Raw genomic sequence first — 27,740 nt, 5'->3', positions numbered from 1 at the left:
AAAACAAGTAAAGCCATTCTTCTGTACTTAGCATCAAAGCTTTTCTTTTCTGATCTCTCTCTTACCTTTGGCCTTATCCACTTCAGCATCATTATTGGTTTTGTCTGTGTGATTTTGTCTAGATAAAGCTTTATGAAATGCCTGAGGACAGGAGTGAACAATTAAATAAAGAAGAATGATAAACACATTTAGAATCTTCAGCAAATCTAGCCGATATCTCTGTTGTCAGAATTTCCGCAAATAGTCTTCTGATATATTTTCCTTTAAAAAAAAAAAAGCTTTAGAGAATTCATCTAAATTTTTCAATCATAATAAAAATATAAATTAAAGCTCAGACTACCAACTCAAACATTTTTGGGGTTTTTTCATGAACAGATAAATTAGGGGAAGAAGTAGGTCAAACGGAAGCTAAACAGAAAAATACATGCTCGTAAAGACTGAACAGTCATACTTTAGTCTAAGATAGCAATCTCTAAATATGAAATGCTTTATTAAATTTACACCTTCAAATAGACACACTTTATACATCTTTATAAATTGGTGAGATGGTTTTGTTGGGAACCAATTCTCCTGTGATCTCTCACATTTCTTCAGGGCTCATTTTCTGAACAAAGGCATTAATTCAGTTAATTTTCTCTGGATTTTCTTTTCAGGATGCTTGTATAAGCAAGCAGCCTTGAAAGGTAGAGATGTTCCTCTCCCTGGAGCAGATTTAAATTCCAGAGTAATAAAGGTAATGTCTCTCTCTGGAGTGGAGGTTGAGCCAATTTGCAAGCAGTACCTGTATAGGATTGTGGGCTTCCTTATATCAGTGTTCTGTAACTGTGAGAGCAGGAAACACCTGACCCTCATAGTGTTGCCCTGTGGGAACTGTGGCTTAGAAAACAAGACGTTACTCTGACTCTTACTGTAGCTGCATGTAACAAACTCACCCAGAAACCTCATGCCTTTCTGCCAGGATCTATGAAAATGTGACAGGTAGATCTTGTTACCTTGCAAATAAGGTAAAATCTGAGACATTGTTCCAGATGTGACAAGTTTATTTGAACTTTAGGAAATGCCTGAACAGTTTTATTTGACTGGATTATATTTCTTCATTGTGTTTAGAAATAAATTTGTTTTTTTACCTTAAGATACCCTGTCTGAATTCATGAATAACATATATCCACAGTAGAAAATTAGAGGAACTTTAAAATATAAGAGACACTAAAGATACCCATAATCCTACCAGAGAAAATTATTAACAATAGTTTTTATATATTTTTAGGTCTATACCTTCTTGTGGGTATTGTTGGGATCCAAAACAATACCTCAAAAGGAAGGTCTCGGAAGCAACCTCAGAAACAAAAAATTTTCTCTGCCCTCCTGCCCTCCTGTCTCTCAGCCCCATTCTCCTCAGAGGCTAGCCATAGAAATTATTAATAGAATTCTTCTTCCCCAAGGCAGGTCATAGATACCAGAACCCTTTTTTCCCAAACCCAGATATAAAACCTAAAAATATTATGCTCTAACTTTCTCTCCACCTTTCTGCATAAAAGCTGGACATAGAGAAATTATCTGACTCACCTTGTTTGACTGTAGGTCATAAGACCCCCATTCCAGAAAGTGTCCTGCCCCATATCCAGAAGGAAGGAATGCATGCTCAGAGAGGCCAAGAAGAATCTGGACAGACAGGCCTTGCTGGGTTTCCCCACTCAGTCTGGGAGCCTTAGATCATACCCTTTCTGTACAATCATATTACTACATGGCTGTCTGTAGTTTGTTGAATATAAGTGTAAAAACAGACAATTTCCCCTCTATCTTTGGTTCTTAATTCTGAAGACTTCTGTATTCACATTAATAAAATTTGTATGTCTTTTTTTCCAAATAATCTGCTTTTGTGAGTTAATTTTTCAGGGAACCTTCAAAGGGCAAAAAGGAAGTTTTCCCTTGACCGCTACATTATACACATACCCACATACAAATACACACACAATCATACACAGAAATATAATTTTATAATTTGAGACCATAATGCATATATTGTTATATTTTGTATTCTCATTGTAAAGCCCCATATATCCTTTCTTACTTATTTCTTAAGAATCTACAGTGGTCAAGTGTTTTTCTAAGTAGTATGTATTCATGATGTCATTAAACTCTCTCAATTTCTTCAGCTGATGGGATTATTTTCCTCATTTTTAAAAAGTGCTAACTGAAGCAGAATACATTTAAATAATCTTCCACAAGTGACTGAGCTACTAGGTTACCAAGCTAGGACTTATATTGTGCAGAGTCTGATTCTAGAGCCTTCTCTGAACAACTGTACTTACTCTGTCTTCAAGCGTTAACCAAGTGTTCTACCAGTGCTTTTTAAATCTTCTATCACTTGCTCCCTAATTAAAATGATTGTTGATGATATGTTAGTTCAAACATTAACTTGAGTCTACATCTGGGTCTTCTCCTCTGTTACAACAATCTAACTACTTAACTTGTGCCTTACAAAGGGGCTGCTGTGTGGGAATAGCTAGCACATCCTGATACACATTTCTCCACCAAAGCTCATGTGATAAACATTTCTAAGGGCTATATATGTGTCATATATAAATAATTTTATCATTTACTTAGAAGATATAATTCTAGGGAAGGAATGGCTGTGAGAGAAAAAGTATCAGGCTATTAGAGTCATTCTCCAGTTTGTCATGTTGGAACATGGGAATTACTGTGCAGAGAGACAATTCTGTAGTCCATTCTAGGGTCAGGGTTGATGGCAGAGTGTCTTGGATTTGCATCCAAGGAAGCTAATCAAATGGAAGACTCAGTCTACAGAGAAAGAGGAATACAAATTCCATCCACAGAGATAACAGAGTGTGTTCCAAGACCACACTTGTCAAGAAATCATGACTGGGAATGATGGAAAACATTTCTTTGGGTTTACTTGTTTGTAACGTATTATCTTTAACTAAAACAAATGATCAAGACACTCTTTTTTTTCCCTCTCTGTCTTTATGGTAGTTAAGCATGGAGGTCTCGCTTGCCAACACCACTCTGGCACATATGCATGACTGAAGCGTTAGTTTCCTTAACTCCCATCCAGCATTTGATCCACTGCCAGCCTCCCTAAATTTAGAACTCAGGATGCTGCTTTAGAATTTGACAAGTATATTGCACTCCTGCCATTAGCCTAGATTCACAACTTTTCCCCCTTTATATTTAGAAGCTCTTTTACTGCTAACTTGTTTATGCAGCACTTTCTGAAATTGTTTTATCTTTACAGCAGAATGTAGTTGTGAGGCTGAATGGTTTAGGAAAAAATATTTCCTAAATCTTTTATTTTTCAAGTCATATGTGCATCTCTACTTATCAGAAATTATGGTCTTATACAAACTTTGATTATGGTTTGTTTCCAATAATTATTTACTAATTTTTCATACTTCTCACTGTAAGAACTATTTCTATCACTGAAATCATTACTTAAATTTTCAGATTTTGATGCAGGGGAAAAAAGCTATAATGTTTTCAAGCATCAGTTCTAAACATATTTCTGATTTTTCATATGTGGTTTTCAGAGTGCAACCCAAAGTTTTGTTTATATATTTTTATAGGAAGTGGGGAATTGGTAATGATTCATTAGATTTTAGCTGGAAACACCCCTAAGTCTTTTTGTAGTCTCTAGGATATGTATACTCTATATAAAATAACATAAAATGTGCCTTGAAACAGGATTTCTATCATTTTTCTGTTGCTGGCAATGGCTTCATTCCTGCAGCGTGCCAGCGTGTGCCATAAAATAATTTTTTGGACTTTGGCCTGATGTTGCACACAGTCCTGACAACCACGCTCACTTGTGTGCATTGTGTTTATTTGACTCTATCTTTGCCAGACTGCAAGTGAAATAATATACACATTGTGTGCTTGTAGCATATGAGTTGTTATTCATACTGCCTAATACTGTCAATAGCTTCAACCAGGTTTTGAAGACTAAATCAAGAGTAATGTTTCTCTTTGTAAAGTTTGAGGATGGAGACAACCTGTATTTTTTCTTCTTTATAATTCATTTTAATTTAAGACTTGAATTATTTGTGGTAAAATTAAGAATCAGGTATCTATTTAAATATACTGTTGATGTTATTTCTTTCTTTCCCAAAGATATAATTTTTTTGAAAATTGATGCTTGCAAGAGAATTTCACTGGGAAGTGCTACGGATATTTTTTCTTCTTTGAGAATCAGCTTGAAACATGACATACATTATTAATATATTCTGTTTTCCTCACTGAAAAATATATAAATAAAATGATTTATCATCAATAATTGAAAGTGACTATGACATCTTACATTTCTGCTTCTTAAAAAGGTTAATGGAAGCTGATAATGGGGGAGGCTGTGCATGTGTAGGGGGCATGGGATATATAGGAAATCTCTGTACCTTTCACTCAATTTTGCTGTGAGCCTAAACTTCTCTGAAAACAAAGTATTATTATTTTAAAAATGAAAAGTAGAACTATCATATGACCCAGCAGTTTCATTATTGGGTATATATCCAAAGAAATAAAATTGCTATGCTGAAGAGACACATGCATTCCTGTACTCATTGCAGCACTATTCACAAAGCCAAGATATGCAATCAATATAAATGACCACCACTGATCATCACCTAAGAGCACATTTAGGAATAACATTAATAGGGTATCGGGCAGATGTGGGCAGGGGGAGGGGATGGGTGTATACATACATGAGTGTGATGCTTACCGTCTAGAGGATGGACACACTTAAAGCTCTGATTCAGGGTGGGAGGTGGGGGCAAGGGAAATATACGTAACCTAAACTTTTGTACCCCCATAATATGCTGAAATAATAAAAAAATATATAAGTGATCACCAATGGATGAATGGATAAAGACAATGTAGCATATATACACAGTAGAATACTACTCAGCCTTAAAGAGAGAAAAATCCTGCCCTTTGCAACAATGGAGATGGATCTAGAGGACATTATGCTAAGTGAAATAAGCCAGACACAGAAAGAAAAATGCTGCATGATCTCACTTATATGTGGAATATAAAAAAATTGAACTAACAGAAGTAGAGTAGAATGGTGGTCACCAGGAACTGGGGAATTGGTGGGGTTGGGGAGATATTGGTCAAAAGATACAAAATTTCAATTAGGAGGAATAAGTTCAAGAGATCTATTGTACATCATGGTGACTATAGTTCATAAAAATATATCATATTCTTGAAAATTGCTAGGAGAATCAATTTAAAGTGTTCTTACTACAAAAATGGCAAGTATGTGTAGTAATGTCTATGTTAATAAGTGTGATTTAGCCATTTCAAGAGGTACACGTTCCAAAACATCTGCTGTACATGATAAAAAGTCTATTTAGAAAGGTAAATAACAAAAATTACGACATATTCATACAGGCTTTAAAATTTTTTTAAAGCATATTTCCAAGTTTTCTATCTTTTAATCTTCCCAACAGACTTACTGAGGTAAGTAGGTTTGATTCAGGTGAAGATACTGACACAGGGAGGATGAGTGACAATTAAGGCCTCACGGACTCGGTTTGGACCTTACCATTATGACTCTAAATCCAGTTAGTTTTAAAATCAGCATTTAACTTATTTCACATACAAATTTTTGATTACCCTTTTGCAGCCATTGAAAATAGATATTTTTAGGTTTTGACAAATTCTCTGGATTGAGAAAAGCAATATATTTTATCTCACTTGTCTCTTTGTACCTTTTCTGAATGATTTTCTTCTTTCACTTCACACCTTTGGAAACATCCAGGACACATTTTCTAAAATTCGGAAAGTAAATTGGTCATGGCAGGAGAATAGTAAAATGATAACTTCCTGATCCTGAATGTCATGAAAGTTCCTCAAGCTCAATAAATGTAACCCGCTTTGGTAGTGATTGACTAAAGGAAACAGAAAGAATATTCAGGGTGCTGGAAATATTCTGTGTGGTACACTAGTAGTGGTACATAACATCATACATTTGTAAAAACCCAGAGTACTTTACACCATAAAGAGTAAACCTAATATATGCAAAATTTAAAAAAATCAACCAGAGTATCAAGAGATACTAGAATGTCTGTATTGCAAATGTATCACATAATTTTACCAAGCAGATAGAATATTTTATCTGAAGGATGTATTTGTAGGTGGTAGAGGTGTTGAATCACATTGGAAAATGATGTTTTGACAGGAAACTGTTAAGATATAAGACAAAAGGAACTGTAGACGAACACTCTACTCTGGTTGGTAAAGTTGCTTCTCACAAAGGTACGGGTTAATAATTCTGGCACTGCTGTACATATATATTGGGATTGAACACATAACTAAACTGACGGTAGATGGTGGGAGCCAGGTTTCTCACTCTTGGAGGTGGAGATTACAGATAAGCAAGGGAGAGGATAGAATAAACCATGTGGTACTAGATTAGAGTCTGAGATGTGAACATGAATTTATGTTTAGCTTAATATAGAGATAGATGGGGAGATACATAAGTCATTAGAGATAAGCATGAATATGCAGGTTAGTATACACATATATATTTTCTAGCTTTGTGCACTGAAAGGGCCTACAAGCAATAAAACCTGGTAGCAATGAAGACAGCTACGAGATCTTGGTTTCTAATTCCATTGTATAATTAAAAAAAAAAAATGGACTGCTTGGAGAAATGGCTGATTCTAGAGCTAGGGGAGAAATATCTAAAACGAGCCTGGTACATGTTGCAGTGACAAAAAGTAAGGGAATTCTCAAGAAATAAAAGTATTAATCTTGTCATGGGGACACAGAAACCAATATGAGAGGTCTCCCAGTAGCCAAAGCTGGAACAATATGAGCAACAAAATAAAGTGGTAGTGTATTGTATTCTAAAGTATAAAATCAATATCCCACGAGCTTATAATGATGTAAATAAATGATTGAGTGAATAAACATATTGAGAAGATACAACTCTTCTTTACAGAAGAATTCTAAATAATTTAGACAGATTTTCTCAAGGAGGCTCATGTTAAATGATCTTCCCCTTCCTGCATTTAGTAACGTGCCTACAAAGAATAGAATATGAAAGTGAGTTGAGGGGGCAAGCTCACAATGGAAAAATTGGGTTAATTACCTTGCCAGGTGATCAAGATTAGCATAATCAACTAACTAATCATTAGTGTGTACTCTTGACATGATGTGATGACAATACCTCTTTATCTCTGTGACCATTCTCCCAAAGAACCTATTACCTCAGTGGAACCATGAGAAACCGAGTAATCAGACAAACCCAAATTGAGGAACATTCTACAAAAGACCTGACTAGTACTCCTCAAAACTCTCAAAGTCATCAAAAATAAAGTTAAGAAATTGTTATACACTTAATGAGGTTAAGTAGACATGACAATCAAATATAATATGGTATTCCAGAATGAGATCCTGGAACAGAAAAAGGATATTAGGGGGGGAGAACTAGTAAAATTCAAAAGAAATGTGAGGTTTAATAGTAATGTACAAATGTTGGCTCCTTAGTTGTGACAAGTATACCATGAGAATGTAAGACGTTAATAATTGGGAAAAGTGGGTGAGGGGTATACTGAAAATTTGGCAAAAATCATGTAACTTTTTGTAAGTCTAAACTATTCTAAAATTCTAAAGTTAAAAAAAGATTATTTAAATAAAAGATAAAAACTTATAGCCATTCTTGGAAATTATCTTTTTCTCTCCTCCTCCAACCAATATACCAGCAAAGTTTGTTTGTTTTAGCTTCAAAATATATAAAGATGTTTTCACTTCTTTCCATCTCTGACTACCACCCTATCCAAAGTCACTGTCAGCTCTTGTCTGGTCTTTTCCCAACAAGAAAAGTAGCCTACTAAACAGTTTTCTTGCTCTTGTTCCTTGACAACCCTTTCTGGACATAGTATCAAGAATATTCTAGAAATAAATTTTCAAAATACTTGCACTATTTAATACCCTTTCATATATTCTATTACCATTAAAATAAAATTTCAATATTTAGCTGTATTAATTTAAGTAATCTAGCTGTTTTAACATACAAGCCTGAAAATTTCAGGCTTAACAGAGTTGGTATTTATTTTTGGCTCACAAGAAGTGCAAAACAGCTATCCCAATAAGAGGATGGCTCTCTTTCAGATAGTGAGCTAGTAGTCCAAGCTCCCATCATTTTGTGCCTCTGTACACTTCAACATGTGACTTCTAAATCAAACCTAGGCAAAGTGCACGGAGAATTACATGTGAGATTTTTATGGATTAGGCCTGGAAATGGCATGCAACACTTATGCTCATATTTTACTGGTTATACTCAGTCACATGACCATAACTAATCACAAAGGAGACTGGAAAACATAGTCCAACAGCAAATCAATGCAGTGGAGGGACTAGGTGAAGTAACCAGTCTTAAAGATAGCTCTTTTTTCCTCACTCTCCATGGCCTCCACTGCTCCACATGAATGGGGCCCTGGGCATCAAATCCCTAAACACGCTGGAATTATTTCTTTGGAATCCCACACTAGAATTATTTTCAATTTCAAACTCCTTCTTAGATCTTTACATTGACTGTTTTCTGCATCTACAACATTTTTGGATTGTATATAAAATTCCTGTATCACAGTAAATATAACCTTCCCAGGAAGATCTTACCTAACCCTGAATTCAACATAATTCCCAGTTGTTCTCTATTTTAGCAAAGCCTTTTATGTGTCTCTAACACTTATCACAATCATTTCATTAATTTTTTAACTCATTTATTGTTTGTCTCCCTACAAAGCTCAGCACTTGAACTTTCTTGCTACAGTGCTCTGTGAGCAGTGACAGAAGGAGGCCTGGCACTTAATGAAATAAAGATTCTTTGAATCAGTGAATACATGTACAGGAAGAATTGATCTTCATTTCACTGAAAAGACTAGAAGGGAAAGAACTAATTCTTTGTAGAGAAATGAAAGAAAGGAAGGACAAGAAATGATAAAGCAGCATTCAAATATTTACTTAATGTGGAGTTTCAGATTCCTTCTCCGGACTTTCATCTATTAAATCATACGGCTTCATTTCAGAATTATGCAGCAGCTCCAATTAATAGTCAAACATTTTCATATGTAATGGGAAGTAATTTCTCAAAAGACATAACTGTGCAGCTTCTTTAAGGATTTACCAATCCTTCCTTATCTATTTCTCTACTTCTTTTATTTTTGCAAAGCTGGAGGATTATCCATTTAAATGAAGGAAACAAACTTGACCTATAAATATGAATTATGCTATTTGTGATCTCCAAATGGTGTTTTGCCATTTTGCCTTTTCAATTTTACCCTCTTTTCAACTGATATGTTAGATACATTTCAGTAAGAATGCCAATAAATAGAAAATCCTTGTTACCTGAAATTTTGGAATAAAGTACAGTAATTTGAATAATTACTTAGTATTTTATTCACTATGATAATATTTTGATGTTTTATGAGTAATCTATTGAAGTGTACTTTTTCAGAAAATAGCATTTATTAACATACCTACAAATAAGAACACATGTAACCTCTGCTCAGCAGAAATATACACATGAAACCTCCCCACTGTCTGGCATTTCTTGAGAAGCAAAAATGAAACTTCTGACAAGCTATGACAGATGAAACTAGCTTTAAGAAATACTTTGTAAGTAAGTCAAATCATATTAGAAAAATGTCCAATTTTCTTTTCAAGGTCTAGCTAATAACTCCTTTTTTCAATACAGTGAAATTTTTCTCTAATGAAATAATATGAATAACCCCAATAATTTGCCGAGTCTCCTGGACCTTAAGTAATTGAGTTGTAAATCCATTCTAATGCGATTTTCCCTTTGCACATCTTGAACCAGCTCCTTCCTGAATTGGCTTCTCTTTCAGTTCATATGTATCAGCAATAGGATTTAAGAGATGGGAAAGATTATGTAGACCCTAGAGAGAAGGTTCTGTGCAAGGTAAATTTAACTGGATTTTATATCTCAAAGGCACAAGCAGTATTTCATTTCACTAAAGATTTCACTAAATCTTTCAGTACATTGGAAGTAGGTGATGGAAATTTGTGTTAGAAAAGGATGAAAACATTTATGTTGTGGCAAGAGTAAAAACCTGCAAGGTTTTGCAAAAGATATATACTAGGTTATGAAAATGGAGAAAAATAATAAAGTATGTGCCCTGAACCATTCCTCAGGATCAACTAAATTGTCACACAGAAAAATTCAGAAGCCACACGGCATCCATGCTTTAGAAAAACTGGTCTCTTACTGTAGACTGTAGAAGCATGGCAGAAAGGAATGTCCATAGAGGCTATCTTTGCAAGGAAACAAATCAGTACTGTGAAAAATGTCAGTGAGGTGACATTTGTGAAGCGAATACCTAAAAGAAAGTGTGCAGAACATTGAAGTGCTCTATGAGATGAGGTTTCCTACAAAACAGACCCTGTTCAAATGGCGGCTCTTGTCTCTTTGTACCTACGTGTCTTAAGGAAAATTCCTTAATACTTCTGTTCTCCAATTTTATCATTTGTAAAACTGAGATAATTAAACCCAACTTAAAGACATGGCTCATATAAATTAAATGTGATAATAAATGCACTGGGTAAGCACACTGCAACTATGATGAAGGTGATGATCGCTAAGGTTGCATGGAGTGGAAGCCTCCTGTGAGATCTACACATGTAGCTAACTTATCTATATAGATATTTCAATTTGTAGAATATTGAATATCAATGTAGCTTCATATGAAAGTGAACATATTTCTATGATACTTATTTTTGCTTGTTATAGAGGGTAAGCTGGTCTTAATACTACTTCCATTGACTGTACAATATTGCAATTGCATATCCAGTAACTATTTACTATTATACTATTTACTTGAAAATTATCAACATTTATCATTTATTGACCCTCATATAGTTACATAAAGATGATATAAACATTAAATAAAACCTATAGTATATCTTGTGACCATTAATTGGCACCAATATTGGCCAAAACCATTTGATCCATTACAATTAAATTAAATTATTCTATGTAGCTTAATAACCTAGGAAGAATGGAAAATGAAGACATGTCTCTGCAAAAAAAAAAAGCCACATTACAAGATAGAATACTTGATTTTGTCTACTTTTTGGATATGCATATCTTTGATATACCATTATACGGGCAATTGGGGGTTGGACTGTCTCTTGTTAATTTCATAAGCCATTGCAAAGATTGATTAGCCAGTTCAGGATGATCATTGGCTCAGGAAAATTAAAAGTAAACCCAAAGAATCAAGTACTTTTATTAAGCAAGTGCTTAGAGGATTTGAAAGCATGTCATCTTGCATGCAAGTAATTCTGCATGCCTATCTTTTGTGTCATCTGAGAGATTTTGCAGAGATATGCAGTCTTCTGTAAAGAAAGATTACAATTGGTCCACACATAGAAAAAGAACCTGGAAGAAGAGGACCAAAACGGCTTGCCCTTAGGGAAAGAAAGTACGAGCACTTCCATGGTTAATATTAGAAGAAAATGGACTAACAGAGAAATTCTTTCTATATATTCATTTACTCATTATATTTCATATATTAATTTATTATTTTATTCATCAATCTGTCAATTTATTCAATAGTAACCTAACTAAACAAATCTATGTATTTTTCCCCCTGTTCATTTTTTATTTCAGATTTGACTATCAATACAGATACTCTTCTTTTTCTTTGGGGCTATAGTGAGTGGAATATATGAGGTTATTTCTGGCATAGTAAACATTCTTTAAAAACAAACAAATGGACAAAGAAATCTTAGAATCTAAGACAAATTCAAATTCTGAATGTCTTTTAATTTAGCTAGTACACCATTGCTCTGTAACCTAACTTTTGATACCAAATTCTGCTAATTAATCAGCAAATAAAGTGGTAAGTAGGTATATATATTTGTTCTGACTTTGTAATTACTTATATGTAAAATGTGTGACTCTAGTCATAGTGGTATCTATAAAAGTTTCAATTCCATTTAAGTTAATGAGCACATGAGGAAAGAAATGCTTGCAAAATTATTATAATCAAGTTTCTTTAAATGGCCACATTTTGAGAATACAAAGAATTGAGTGGTTAGTTCCCTAAAGAGAGAATTGAGCATACTATAAAGAACAAAATGTATTTTCTTGCTTAGATCTGTTCACCTTTTCTGATTGGAGTTAAATCCACCTTGAGATGTCACATACAACCTGAATAAAATAGTCACTAAACATGTTGGCAAGCAAGGAACAAAATATAACAATTTTTCAAAAGAAATTCAGTTCTATCTACTACATGCTTTAGAAAAAATCTAGAGCCATCTGCCTTTTTGCAAAACTACTTCTCTCATTTTTATTATCTTATGTTGTCTAAGAAAGCACAAAAGTTGAGCATTTAAAAGTTTCATTTTGTTTTAAAGATCTCTTAAAAAGAGATAATAAATAAACAATGCTTTAGAAGATGCTTGGAAAAGAGGACAATGAAGACATTTGAGATATTATAGTTACATGTACTTATCTTTACTTTCCTATTTTGCTTTTCAGTCCTCTTAATGTACGACTGGAATTTGTTGAGGAATATAGTAGCTGCCCCAGAGAGGTATGACTATGGGAATACTACATTGAATTTTAAAAAGATAAAGTTTATAGCTTACCAAATTAATAAAAATATTTCAGGAAAACCATCAGCATATCATTTTTTGCCAAAATTGGAGGCAATATTTCAACTTAAAAGCCTTCTTGTACCTTTCTGAACTCAATTTCCTTCTCAGTTTTCCTTTTACACGTGTCTCTGATCTTTCAGTGCTTCATACTAATCTGAGGATAAAAATCAACAAAAATGTGCTCTATCAAATTCAAATTTTCCATTTTCCTTTTTTAACACCAATAGTGTCATACTTTGGCATTCATTTGGTTATTTTGGCAATTCTAATTAAAGTGTAGTAAATAGTGGAGACTATGGATTCATCATCCTTCTTTGTCTGGACTTTTTCAGATACTTCCCATTTGTGGACCTGTTGGAATGTCAATTTTTAGATTTTGTTCTCTCTGGCAACAGGATTGGGTTAAGATCCAGGCTTGTCCAATATAGCTTTGCATCTCTATGGAAAGAATGATTGCTTTAAAAATGGGCACAAGGATGAAGCTAGGCCCATTAAAGTCTTCCAGTGCACTTTTCTGCTGGAAATCATGGTAAACACAATGTGTCTTCCTTTTAGATCACTAGGTGGAAGGGTAGAATTTGAGATTTCTGGATGCCATCTTTTTTTCTTTCTTTCCTTTTTTTTTTTTCCTGAATTGTAGTAAGAACACTTAACATGATATTTACCCTTAACAAAATTTTAAGTAGAATATTGTTAATCATAAGTACAACATTTTCCAGCAGACTTCAAGAACTTAATAATCATCTTGCATATCTGAGACTTTATACCCATTGAATAGCAACTCCTCATTTTCCCCTAGCCCCAGCCCCTGGCAACCACCATTCTACTTTCTGCTTTTATGTGTTTGACTATTGTAGATACTTCATAAAAGTGGGATTATGTAATATTTGTCTTTCTGTCCCTGACTTAATTCACTTAGCATCTGTGTTGTTGCATATTGCATAATACATGGTATAATATTATTAAACCTTAAAAATAATATATTTTTATATACCTTAAAATAATAAAACCTTAAAAATAATATATTGTACGTATATACCACATTTTCTTTATCCATTTATCTATTGATGAACATTTACAATGCATCTACATCCTGGCCGTTGTGAATAATGCTGTAGTGAACATAGAGGTGCAGATATTTACTCAAGATCCTGATTACAATTATTTTGGATAAATACCCAATAGTGAGATTGTTGGATCATATAGTAGTTCTATTTTTAATCTGTTTAGAAAACTCCACACTGTTTTCATATTGTCTGTACCATTTTACATTTCTGCCCACAGTATATAAAGAGTTTGATTTCTCCACATCCTTGTGAACATTTGCCCTCTTATGTTAGGATCATAGCTATGCTAAGAGGTGTGAGGTGATATCTCATTGTGGTTTTGATTTGCATTTCCTTGATAATTAATGATGTTGAGTACCTTTTCACATATTTGTAGGTCTTTGTATGTGATCTTTGGAGAAATGTCTATTCAAGTACTTTGCCTGTTTCTTAATTGTGTTATTCGTCTTTTTGCTATTGAGCTGAATGAGTTTCTTATATATTTTGGATATTAGCCCCTTATCAGATGTATGGTTTATAAATATTTTCTCCTATTCTATAGATTGTCTCTTCACTCTGTTGTTTTCTTTGCCATGCAGAAATGATTTAGTTTGATGTAGTCCTATTTTTTTATGTTTGCTTTTCTTGCCTGTGCTTTTGGTGTTATACCCAAGAAATTATTGCCAAGATTAATGTCCTGAAGATTATCCCTTTTGTTTTCCTTCTAGAAGTTTTATAGTTTCAGATCTTATGTTTATGTCTTTAATCCATTTTAAATTGATGTTCGTGTATGGACTAAGAAAAGGGACATATTTCATTTGTTTGCATGTAGATATTCAGTTATTCCAATACCAATTATTAAAGAAACTATCTTTCCCCTATTGTTTATTCTTGACACTCTTGTCAAAAATCAATTGATTTTCTTATATGCATTTGGTTTATTTCTGCGTTCTCTATTCTATTCCACTGGCCTATATGGCTTTCTTTATGCCAGTAGTAATGCTGTTTTAATTATTATAGCTTTGTAATAAAATCAGGAAGTGTAAAGCCTCCAGCTTTCTTCTACTTTCTCAAGATTAGTTGGATATTTGGGGTCATTTGTGGTTCAGAATGAATCTTAAGATTGTATTTCTGTATCTTTAAAAAATGCCAGTCGGAATTTGATAAGGATTGCATGGAGTCTGCAGATTCCTTTGGGTAGTCAGGACATTTAAACAATATTAAGTCTTCTAATTCATGAACATGAGATGTCTTTCCATTTGTTTATGTCTTCTTTAATATTTTTCCTCAGTGTTTTGTAGTTTCCAATGTATATCTTTTACTTCCTGATATAATTTAATTCCTAAGTATCTTATTCTTTTTTATTGTGTTGTAAATGAGATTTTTTTCCTAATTTCCTTTTGGATAGGTCATTTTTAGTATATAGAAGTGCAAGTGATTTTCGTATGGTGATTTTGTATTCTGCAATTTTGCTGATTTGTGCATTAGTTTGAACAGGTTTTCTTGAGGATTATTTAGGGTTTTATAGGATCATGTCATCTGCAAACAGAAATAATTTTACTTGTTCCTTCCTGATTTAAATGCCTTTTATTTCATTTTCTTGCCTAATTACTTTAAGACTTCTATTAGCATGTTGAATAGAAGTGATGAGAGTGGGTATTCTTGTCTTGCTCCTGATTTTATAGGAAAAGCTTTCAGTTTTTTACCATTGAGTATGATGTTGGCGGTGGGCTTGTCATATAAGGCTTTCATTATGTTGAGGTACATTTCTTCTATACCTGATTTGTTGACAGTTTTTACCATGAAGAGATGTTGACTTTTGGTCAAATGCTTTTTCTGCATCTTTTAAGAAGATCCCATGATTTTTATCTTTCAGCCTGTTAATGTAGTGTATCACATTATTGATTTGTGTCTATTGATCCTTCCTCACATCCCAGAGATAAATCCCACTGCATCATTGTGTAAGATACCTTTACTGTGCTGTTGAATTCAGTTTGCTTGTATTTTGTTGATGGTTTGTGCATCTATGTTCATTAGGAATATTGGCCTATAGATTTCTTATTGTGTCTTTGTCTGGCTTTAGTATTAAAGTAATGCTGGCCTCATAAAATGAGTTTGTAAGTGTTCCTTCCTCTTGAATTTTTTGGAAGGGATTGAGAATGACTGATGTTAATTCTTTAAATGTTTTGCAGAATTTGCCATCAAAGGCCATCTGGTCCTGAGCTTTTCTTTGTTGGGACATTTTGATTACTGATTTAACCTTGTTACTAGTTATAGGTCTGTTCAGATTTTCTGTTTTTTCATGGTTCAGTCTTGGTAGATTGGATATTTCTAGGAATTTATCCATTCTTTTAGGTTATTCAATTTTTTACTGGATAATTATTCATAATAGCCTCTTCTGACTCCTTGTATTTCTGTGACATCACTTGTAATGTCTCCTCCTTGATTTCTAATTTTATGTATCTGAGGCTTCCCTCTTTTATCCACAGTCTAGCTAATGGTTTGTCAATTTTGATGATCCTTAAAAAAATAAACAAACAAAAAACAACTCTTAGTTTCATTGATCTTTTTTATTCTCCAATTTATTTTATTTTATTTTATTGTTTTAGAGAGGGGGTCTTGCTCTGTACCCAGGCTGGAGTGCAGTGGCATGATCACAGCTCTCTGCAACCTTGAACTCCTAGGCTCAAGTGATCCTCCTGCCTCAGCTTCCCCAGTAGCCCCAAGTACCACATTTGTGTGCCACCGTGCCTGGCTAATTTTTTTTTATTTTTTGTAGAGATGAGTTCTTGCTATGTTTCCCAGGCAGGTCTTGAACTCCTGGCCACAAGCAATCCTCCCATCTCGGCCTCTCAAAGTGCTGGGATTACAGGTGTGAGCCACTGCTCTAATCTTTTTTATTTCCTTTCTTCTGATAATTTTTAACTTAGTTTGTTCTTCTGTTTCTAGTTCCCTGAGCTGTCAAGTTAGATTGTTTATTGAGTATTTATTCTTCTTTAATGTAGGTATTTATCACTTTAAACTTTCTTCTTGGTACTACTTTTTGTTGAATCCCATAAGTTTTGCTAGGTTGTGTTTATACTTTTGTCTCAAGATAGTTTCTAATTTCCCCTTTGATTTTCTTTTGCCCACTGATTACTCAAATGTGTTTTTAAATTTTCACATATTTGTGATTTTTTCTGTTTTCCTTCTATTAATTCCTAGTTTTATTCTATTGTAGTCATGAAAGACACTTGGTATGATTTCAATTGTCTTAAATTTGTTCAGGCTTGTTTTGTAACCCATACATCATGTGATATATCCTGAAGAATGTTCCATGTGTGCTTTAGAAAAATGTATATTCTGCTGCACTTGGGTGGAATGTTCTCTATATGTCTGTTAGTTTCATTTGGTTGATATTGTTTTTCAAGTAGATTTTACTCTTAAGTGTGAGTCAGAAAGGATCATATATTTTCCTATATTTATTTCCTCATAGGACATTTAGTAAAATAAATTTTAATTTAGCATTTTGTCACATATATTCATTATTAGACTCAAAGTTCCTTGAATCAGAGACCATCTGTACTTGAATTATGCAATAAACATTTCCTTGGTGCCAGGAATACAGGAATGAATAAAACTACATTTCCCTGTGCTACCGAGAAAATCTTTAAGTAGATATAATCAAGGGATAGAACTTAATTATGATTAAGAGTATTCCAGACAAAGCATATGTATGTATAAATGACATAAGTTGGGAAAGAGCTTGGTGAATTCCAGAAGCAGAAAGGAGCAAGTGTGACTGGACCACAGTGAGCAGGGAAAGTAAGTGATGGATGCAAAGTGAGCCAGGAGGTGTGCTAGCAGCAACATTACCCAAGTGCTTACAGGTGATGTTAAAGGCTGACTAGAGCAAAACCAGAGGGTATGTTCTTATAGAATAAAAAATAAAATGTGTTTATTTTAGGGAGGCTCACTGATGTCAAATGCTGCTCAAGATCAAGAGAGAGGAAGACTGAGGGACCACTGGAATGAACAGCATGGGGAACATTGGAATTTCAGCAAAAGCAGTGTTTGTGGTGTGGGAGTAAAAATCAGTTTTCATGATTCGAGGAGTGATCAGAAAATCAGGAAGAGGAGATAACATATAAAAAAATTCCAGTTTCTGACAGAAATAGGACTGTGGCTGGATGGGGATCAAAGGTTAAAAAGGTTAATTTTTTAAAAGTGGGAAACATATACCTAGAATATGGTCTAGATTAGGTACCAACTAAATATTCTAATGTGATTTTAACTTGACTTAACATGTGTGAGTAATTTTTTTCCAATTAAATTGAGATTCTAGAGTCAGACATTTATTATAACTCGGAGCCATTTATTTTATGATTTTTATCCTCTAGTCTGAAAGCTTCAATTCTAAGCAAAGAAACTTTTTCTGTCTTTCATAACTAACACCTAAAGTCTAGTCTGTTACAAGTTACTTTAGAAAAATCTACATGTTGGAAATACATTTTTTTCCTGTATGAAATCTTGAGTTATATTTCTTTTTAAACCCTACAGATGTCAACACCTCCTTTATAAGCAGAAATTTCTTCTACTCTGATGCCAGCATTTCAAAGCACTTTAATTACTAAAGATATACATGTTATATAGTTTAGTGGTTTATAGGAGGATTTTTTTTAAATCAAAGAAAAATCAAAAACAATAAATTGATAAATCATAAATCTATACTATTTTAAACTTAGTTCATCTTAAAAAGTATCATTTCAAATAGAAAGGAATGTTATTCTTTTCATAAATTACAAATACTTACTTGGCCATAATTTCCGGCCATAATCATTCAGAGTGGAGAGATGAGTTTCACAAATAAGACAAAGGCTTCAAATGTTATGCTGATTTTGCTCAGGTGAGAAAAACAAAGTTGTTTTTTTTTTTTTTTTTTTCCCCTCACTTTCTTTTATGGTTTCCACCATGAGAGAGAGAGAGAGAGAGTCAATTTTCCAAACAAAAATTATTGTCGATCCCGGTAGGAGGAGCTAAAGGTCAACGTATCACTGACGTTTGCAGCAGAAGTTCTAGACTTTGGCTGACAGGGTAATTATTGACTGAAATAAAGATGCAAGAAAAATTATCTTTTTAAAATTTTCTAGCAGCAAATTTAGCAGTATTCTTCTTCCTAGAGACAATACAGTCATTTCCATTTGTCTCACACAACTTGTTTATCTCATCTACCAAATTCTGTGATTTTCCTTTTTTCAAGCAGGCAGATCCAAACCTTCTCCCAAAAGAGTCTGACAATGAGTCACTCGGGTTAGACACTATTAGATATATTTGATACTGAGTAATAGCTAATGGGGCGAGATGACTAGTTCTATTTTGTCTCTTTCTCCTGCTTGAATTACTGTTGCAAATGTAAATAAAGTTGAGACCCCTGAAGCTTTGTCAAGTCACACTTCACAGAACATCAAGTGTATATTTTTGAACACACTCACCTCCACATAAACAGTATAAAATCAGTTTTAGTGACTCTAATTAATGTCTCTTCTCAGAGAGGGAGAATAAGATCTCCATGGAAATTTAAAAGCTGACTGAAGCCCTGGACAAAGAAAGAACTCCACTAGGAGGGCAAAGCAATCTCCCGGGGAAGTCAAATACCTCTGTTGCTCAGAGAAAGGATATCATGAATGCTCACAGTTAATTAAACGCTATGTAAATGGTATATTTTTCTTTTCCGAGATTCTGGAAATTTCATTTTCAAAGATATTTTAAATGAGTTATTCATGTACTCAGATTCACTGGGCTTTGCAGAGCTTCTCTGATGAAGGCCCCTTCCAGAACAGTCCCAGTCAAATCCCAGGGTGACCTTAAGCAAGAAAATCCTCTTTGTTGCCAAAGTATCACTATTTAATTTCAGGTGGTCCCCACAGGACGTGAAACACATTTGCACAAAAAGCATGTTGGAAGAGGGAGCACTTTTTTCCACAAATCAAATCTCTCTTTTTAATTATCTCCTCTTATATCACTAACCCAGGTTAAAGCCACCCACTTTCCTTTTCCTTCTAAAGTGACAAAGCTACCTAGGCCACCCATTCACCTGAGATATAAAAATGTTCTGTGAGGGAGGAAAAAAAATTAAGTTTTACTTTTATTTCAACAGGACACTAATATCCTAGCTCCTTTCAATTTTCTTCTTTTTATTTTTTTCCTCTTCTAGTTGAAGCATTGCAGGATAAATGCATAGCTATGAATAAATACTCAAAGCTATTCCACTTATAAAGGTGTATTTTTCAATGGGAAAATGAAAGTCAAATTCTTTAATTTAACAGTCAGTTCCCTATCTGAAAGTGTGTATTTTTGTACTTATTTTTTTTTTGCCTGGAGATGAGAAGCAAGAGACTAGGTATATAGATGAGAGGATTACCAATGAGTGAGACCAACAAGATCAGAAAAAAAAAATGTGCAAAAAATGCTGAGCATAAGCTTATCAGAAGTATGAAAGGAAATGGTAATACTGAGTATATTCATTTTGTCGCTTGTCTCCTAGACTTTTCTATCTCTCAATTGGAGCTAGAACTTTAGACTTACTATGTGCAAATCCTTACTCATGTTGTTATATATTTTTTCTGTCTATCCTCCCCTCAGTCTTTCAGTCTGACTGGCTCTTTATTTTTTGTTTCTTTTGTGTTGATTAATAACATCAACATCTGCTTAGCATCTCAGTTAGAAATTGTGAAGCTGTCTGCAATTCTTCCTGTCCCACATCTTGGAGTACCATTCATAACCATAACACTCACTACTCTACTAGTCAGATATATCAATCTTCCACTCCATTGGTTCTGCCCGATTTTCTGTTTAGATGCTCATGTACTCTTCACTGTGCTATACTGGCTGCCAGTATCTTCTCCATCTACCACTGCCATGACAGTTATTTTCCAAGACTGTAGCTATGTCTAATCAAGCCACTGAGTTAACCAACCACCTGTTCCCTGGATTCTATAGCATAAAAACCTTATAATTCATTTTCTGATACTCATAAAGGACTATTCAAATGCTGGTGACACTGAACATTTTTAGTTCTTATTTCTAGGAGTCACACTCCTTTGAATCTTGCAATGTAGTGCCCATCTTTATGTGTCATTAATTGTGAATTGCTTTTACTATTCTAATTGCTCCTTGCTAATAATATCAGATGTATCCTTGTCTCCAAAATGGGATTTGTCCCACATTTACCACATTTTCTCTGGAATTTAAAGAAATGTATGAAGCATACTTTCACCAAATAGGAAAATATCCTCCCACCCAAAATGTGTCTGTACCATGACACCAAATCTTTTCTAGCCATATTTTTTTATAGGTGAACTATTAGATTTTTAAAGATATCATACCAATTTTTAATTTTATACTTCTTAAGTCAAAAGTTCTAAATGATTTGTCCTTTAAATCATTAAAGAATGCTTAAGAATATTCCAAATGTAATAACTGTTCTTCCTTGTAGTCTACTTAAATTTTATATAACCTTTAAATGAAAGACTCTGTTGAAGAACTGCTGTTGTTCTTTGTAGACTTGTGATCATTTCATAAATTGTTGAAAATAAAGAAACATCATATCCATGAAAGCCATGACTCTAGTTCTGAACAACAAATCCTTAAGAATTCTAAGGAGTCAGTGGTAATGGCTTCTCAATAGGCTTTTTTTGGTTGGTTGTTTTTCAATTTTCTTAACTTAGTTTCAACCTATTTTCTTTTAAAATGGCTATTCTTAGTTCTTACAAATATTATCCTTGTCATTTCAGCTATATTGCTCTAATTTCCCAAATTCCACCGAAGTATTTTGCTAAATCTAACAATCTTTTGTTCTTGACTAAAACTCTTGGGTATTAAGTTTATCAGATATAATTGCAAATGCCTATTTCCTGAATTCCTAATTCCAGCCTTCCTGGCTTCAGCACATTTTTGTTTATGGCCATGGTACCAATGTCTCTCATATTCCGTTTACGTTACACAACTACTCAAAATATTCTTTGACATGAGAAAATAACGTATCTCCTATTCATCTACTCCAAACTTGACAAACTGTTTAAGGCACCCATCAAGTTTTCTTCTTTCTTTGTTTGAACTATTTCGAGGCCTATAGTGGCACCTTCTTTCTTTACATGAACAGAAATTTAATATTCTGTGGTATAGTTTTTCAGTTATACAGATTATTATGCTATGAATTGTGTCCTGCCACAAAATCATATCTTCAAGTCCTAACCCCCAGTACCTCAGAAGGTGCCTGTGTTTGGAGACAGGGCCTTCAAAGAGATCATTAAGTTCAAATGAGGTTGTTAGAGTGGGCCCTAATTCAATCTGACTGGTGTCCTTATAAGAAGAGGAAATTTGGAAACACCAAAAGGAATCAAAGGTTTGCTGCAGAGAGGAACAGCCGCGTGAAGAGGCATCAAGGCAGCAGCCACACACAAGCCGAGAAGAAAAGCCTAAGGCGAAACCAATCCTGCTGGTACTTTGATCTTGGACTTCCAGTCTCCAGAACTGCAAAAAAAATAAATTTCTCTTTTTTAAGCCACCCGGTCTGTGGTATTTTGTTACAGCAGCCCTAGCAAATATAGATAAATGAATTGCCAATAAAACACATGAGACAATTTAGTTTATACACAGCAAACTAATTGGATGTAAATATTCAAGAATAAATCAGAAGAAAAGATAGGGGAAGTGTTACACCTGGGCATTATAATATTGTCTGTGAGCCACTGGGCTGGTTCTGCTAGTACTTGTGTTGAAACTATGTAATTCAAATAAATTCTGAATTCATAAGTTTTACAACTCTAATCAATGCAGGGATAAATAGAAACTAAAAACTTGATTTCTATTAGAAGGATTGCAAGCACCCTTATATTAGTTATGCTAATCAAAAAAGAAGAATAGTTTAAAGAAAAAGGTTATTGAAAAGGAGAATTAATACCTTCTGAGCAAATCATTTTCATTCACATGAAGGAACATGGCAGTCAGACCTAACACAGCTGGTCTTGAATTTCAGCTAAGTGACATTCTCTTTGCTAGATGTTGGGAAATAACTTGACCTCTCTGCCTCGTTTACTATAATAAACAGGGATATGTTTTTCTTTGTACATAAAGAAAGCTTTTAATACTTCAGAGGCTTTTAATAGGATTACATGTATATACTTTCACATAATAGAGTATTTAGCATATGTAAGCAATCAGTGTACTTGTTGATAGAGATATCATCATCTTCTTTTGAAAACTGAATAAATGGGTTGAGAGAAGTCACTGATAGATGTCCTGAGAAAGATTCCAAGGAAGCTTAAAGTTGGGGAAATGTCTCCAAATACATAGTTAAATGAGTTAATACAGAACAAATTAAAGATTTATGAGAAGCTTCCAAAACTATGTGGATTAGAAAATTCATAACTATTTAACTGTGGATTTCCCCTGTACTGTGGTCCATCATGTCACTAGTTTTCTTTTTTTTTCTTCGACACACTTATCTATCTGCCTGCCTCTCATCAGCAGCTCCTTTTTTGTTTTTATGTTATTACTTTGCACTGTTGTCAAATTTCAGAGAGGATGAATACTTCAGAATACTAAGAAATCTATAGCCCTCCAACTGAGAAAGTCAACATTTAATTGGACTGTATGTATCAGAGGGTAAGTTTATTATATAAGAAAGAAGGAAAGTTATCAAGTTTAGCTATCAGAAATGAAATAAAGCTAATGGGTAAATTAATAAGATACTAGTACTGATTTAAAGAAAGGAAATAGATAAACTAAGGGGGAGAGAGAAGAGAGAGAGAGAGAGAGAGAGACTGAGAGATGTTTTGAAAGAGAGTGATTGGACACAAGTGGAATTATGGAAATTTTCTCATTCTTTTGACCACAGGAGAAAGATGAGTTAAATAAGACCACAGGAGAAGTTAAGTTAATAAAGTTAAGGTGTCACCAAAGGCTGAAACTGTGCCAACAGCACTCCCAGTTTCTCAGGTGGTTGGACCCTGGCCTTAAGGTGATTACAGTAAATGAGAAAAATAAACACAAATAGAATAAACTGTATTTAGAAGTGATGCCATAAGTGTTCTAACGAGCATTCTTTGGAGATAGTCCTGAGGAGGGGGTCTAGGAGGGGCTTGTGTCTGAAATAAAAGTGAGTCGATGAGAGGAAAAAACCTCACTTGTGTATAGAAAGATTGCCACATGCTCGAGAGAGCTTCTGATTAAAGCTCAAGCCTCATGTTTCTCCAGTGACTTGCATGAAGCTGGTGTAATTAATCAGTAATGTTGTGTGTACTCTTGGTCTCCACCATCTTTCAGCATTGCAGGCTGGGGGGAATGTTCCAGTATCAAATGGCAGAATCTCAACCTGCCAAGGATCTGTGTGAGCAGATTTGGGGCATTCACGGCAATTGCAATCCTCTTAGGCTTATCTTGATCTCTTTGCCTGTACTCTTGTCCAGGAATAAGAAACCTATTCTCATCTACAGCCAGAGAGGCAATGGAGAGATAAGATCTTCATAATGATTTTCATTATATATATTTAGAAAATGATATTAAAAAATTAATTGTGGACAGTATTATAGTTTTTTAAGATGGGGAATGAATATGTATATGCATTGTCAGATCTATTAACATTTAATTACTTCATATGTCAACACATCATGCCCATGGTATCACATAATTACTGCCCTACTAACAGAAATAATAAAATGTTGACATTAATGAGTCTCTAGAAATAGATACACCAATCTAGGAAGCTAAGTTTCTTGCATTGACTGACAAATTAATATAAAATAATAGATAATTCCAAGTTTTCTAGAGTGTGTTTATTGTAATATTATACAAAGTATGATACCTCTGGCTAGTGTGGAAAAGAGTGGGTTATTAGGGAACATTAGTCAAGGACTCTCACACGGACCACTCAGAACTAGATGCAAGATTCTCTTCAAGCCCAGTGACCTATCAAACCTTAGAGGATACCCAGCCTTCTTGGAGACTCCTTCCCAAGTTGTCTGCTGAATTTCAGAAAACTCCAATTCAAACCCTCTTTGCCTAGCACTGATTGCTCTACAACATCACGTAAAATCCATAACTAAAACAAATTGAAGTGTGTTTGGTGATTTGGGCAGTTTTGAGGGAAAAGATAAAATGAAAGTTAGGCTACTATATAGTAAGAAAACTCACTTTATGTCATTTTAGTGAATGGCTGAAAAAAGCAGACGCGTACAAAGAAGTAAACTGCAAATAATTCAGCAAAAGTTAAGTGACAGTTTTCCCTTGGTTGTCTGTCAAAAATTTTCCAGTTACACATTTTTTTGTGCCCAGATGTGGTTGCTGTTCCTGCTTTGTCTTTGGGTACACAAAATGATTATGGAACAAAGCATCCTCAAAAAAGTCAAACTTTTAAAGACATGGATTGAAGTTGTCTTTTATTCATGCACTTGCTTTGCTGCTGTTTGGAGCTCCCTAAGAGAACTTCAACAATCTGTTTGGGGTTCCCACCATTTCTTCAAATTCCTTAGAAGAACAACTGTATTCTGGGTCAATATGATTAATGTCATAAATATTTCTGAAAATGGCAAGTACTCAGAAAGCCTAAATTCAATCTAGATACAAGAAAGATAAGCATTGTGAGACAGAGATATTTAAATTAACTCCTCTAAGTCTTGGTAAAAGCTTAACTTTAAGTTTTTAGGGTTTTTTTTTTTTTCCGTTTGTGGGATGGCTGTAAAGTATAGTGAGACTAAAAATACATTTTCTGAAATAGCATAGAATTGAAAAAAAAATGTGTTTTCTCAGCTGAATGTTCAACCCTACAAGATCTTCACATTTGTTTAAGTTGCTTGCACGTGCGTCAGTTTTAACAACCATGCTTTCCATGCAGAGAGAGAAAAAAATTCTGGCATTGAAACTTTAGGGCTTAATATTTTGTTTCATTTCTCTTTTCCTTTTCTCTTGCTTGACAAAAGGTGCTTGTCAAGGTCAAGCATGTTTCTCTAAAGGCGAAGATTGAGGGAAATTTGTAAACAAATGGTAGAACAAATAACAGAACTGCTTAGTTTTTTCCTTCAACTATGTTGACCCCAAATCATTACAACCTCTTGGCACCTGTTTCTGTCACTTTCTCCTCCCTCCTGCCACCTCCCTCCTTAGTTCCATTGTTGGAGCGGCTAATTAATCACATAGAGCTGTTTTTAACATGTTTTTGCCCTGAGAGGCCTTTCAAACAATTAGTCTCTTTGCAAGTGTTCAAAGATGTAATACATTTTGCCAAGAACGTAAACTCTCCAGATTTCCTGCTTCCTGTCCCTGATCTATATTAACTCAGTCTCTCAAGGCTTCATTTCCAACTGTTGATGAGAACATAGACAGAAGATGGCACTGTTGACTCGTTATTAAAAAGTCAGTGATCGCCCTAAAGAAAAAGCAATGCTTCTGTTAGAAAAACACAGTGTTATTAGAAACTGGAAGTGAGACTACATATATAATGAAACCCTAAATTTTTGAACATTACAATAGGAAATATAAGTTTAAAATTAGACTAAATAAACTAAGCCACGAAAAACAATGTTACTGATTGTTGAATTTGCAGGAGCAGCCTGTTCCAATGAAATTCAGTCTAGTTACCGTAGGAGAGAGAGAAGACTAGGCACTTGGGGTTTAGCTCCCAACTCTACTCTGACAAATCATAAGACATTGGACAAGTTATTGAACCTCTGTCTGAGCCTGACTGTTCTTACTGTAAAATGAGGATTACGCATCCATTCTGTATGATCACTTTGTAGACTGAATAAGCATATAGTAAAAAAGTCCATTAATGATACCAGAAGGTAAGTCTTTGCTTATCATGTTAATAATAACTCTATCAACACCAAATAGCCCACCACCTGACCTATAAAAGCTGTGTAGAAATTGATTAGATGACTGAAGAAAAAACAGAACTTAATTGAATTTTGTGTTGGCTTACTGATACTTAAATAAGAAGTAGGGCACACATAAAAATAATTAGTTAGTTACAGATCTTGAACTTTACAGCACTTGGCTATTTCAATCTTTCCTTTTCCTTAACAGGAAAATTTAATTATTCCTAATTAAATTATTGAAGATATTTCATTATTGACATGGGAAAATTTTATTTAGGATTTCAGAAGCACTAAGAGAATAGTTTATTTATAAAGGTAGAAATAAAAGTATTGATTGCTTTTTTAAATTTTATTTTATTATTTTATTTATTATTCTGATTGTAGGTATTATTTCATAGCCTACCTTTCCTTTGAGAAATTTAAATGGGAAAATAACATATGGTAGAACATTTTACCTGTTGGTTCCCTAAAGTTTAAAGTGAAGACACACTGTTTGGTGCTCAGTCTACACTAATTAAACACGAACATTTTGAATTAATACGCATAGAAATGAAAGGCTTGGTCTATCTTATAATATTTAATTTTGCAGTAATATTAACTTTAGGCATCAAAAGTTTAAATGGCTATTTAGACATTATTCAATGTTTAAATATTCATTCTTATAACCCCCATGTGGTAGAGCTATTCACCAAAAGCAAATTTCCTCTTTATGGGCACATAGCCTATATTTTTTGGTCTCTTGTGAAGTTAGATGTGGAGATATGACTCAGTTCTAGCCAATGGAATGTGCATAACAGTGATGCAGGACATTTCCGTACCGGTTCTTCTAGGAAAAGGGTATGCTTCCAACCCCAAAGATCTACTTTTTCTTCTACTGGTTAGATGTTAATGACAGAGAGGCCCTAAGGAATGGAAAGAATCTGAGTTGCTGAATTTCCATGTTAGGGAATTCATTCATGGCTTAGTAGTTATTAGGTAAGTGGGAAGTAAACTCTCTTTGTTCTATTAGCATACCCAAACTAATATTCCCATAAAAAATAGTGAGCTAGCAATCACACTGTGGCATATGATGTACTACCATTCTTTAGAACATTCTAGCCTAAAATAGGGACCCCAAGTAATAGGAGCCTTTGGAAGGGAGGGCTGGGATCTTTTGTTCATTCAGCTCATCAGCAATTCTCTATTGAGGATGTTCACTTTT

Source organism: Lemur catta, chromosome 1 (assembly GCF_020740605.2).
Source record: "Lemur catta isolate mLemCat1 chromosome 1, mLemCat1.pri, whole genome shotgun sequence".
NCBI classification, from domain to species: domain Eukaryota; kingdom Metazoa; phylum Chordata; class Mammalia; order Primates; family Lemuridae; genus Lemur; species Lemur catta.
This window is presented reverse-complemented; position numbering follows the sequence as displayed.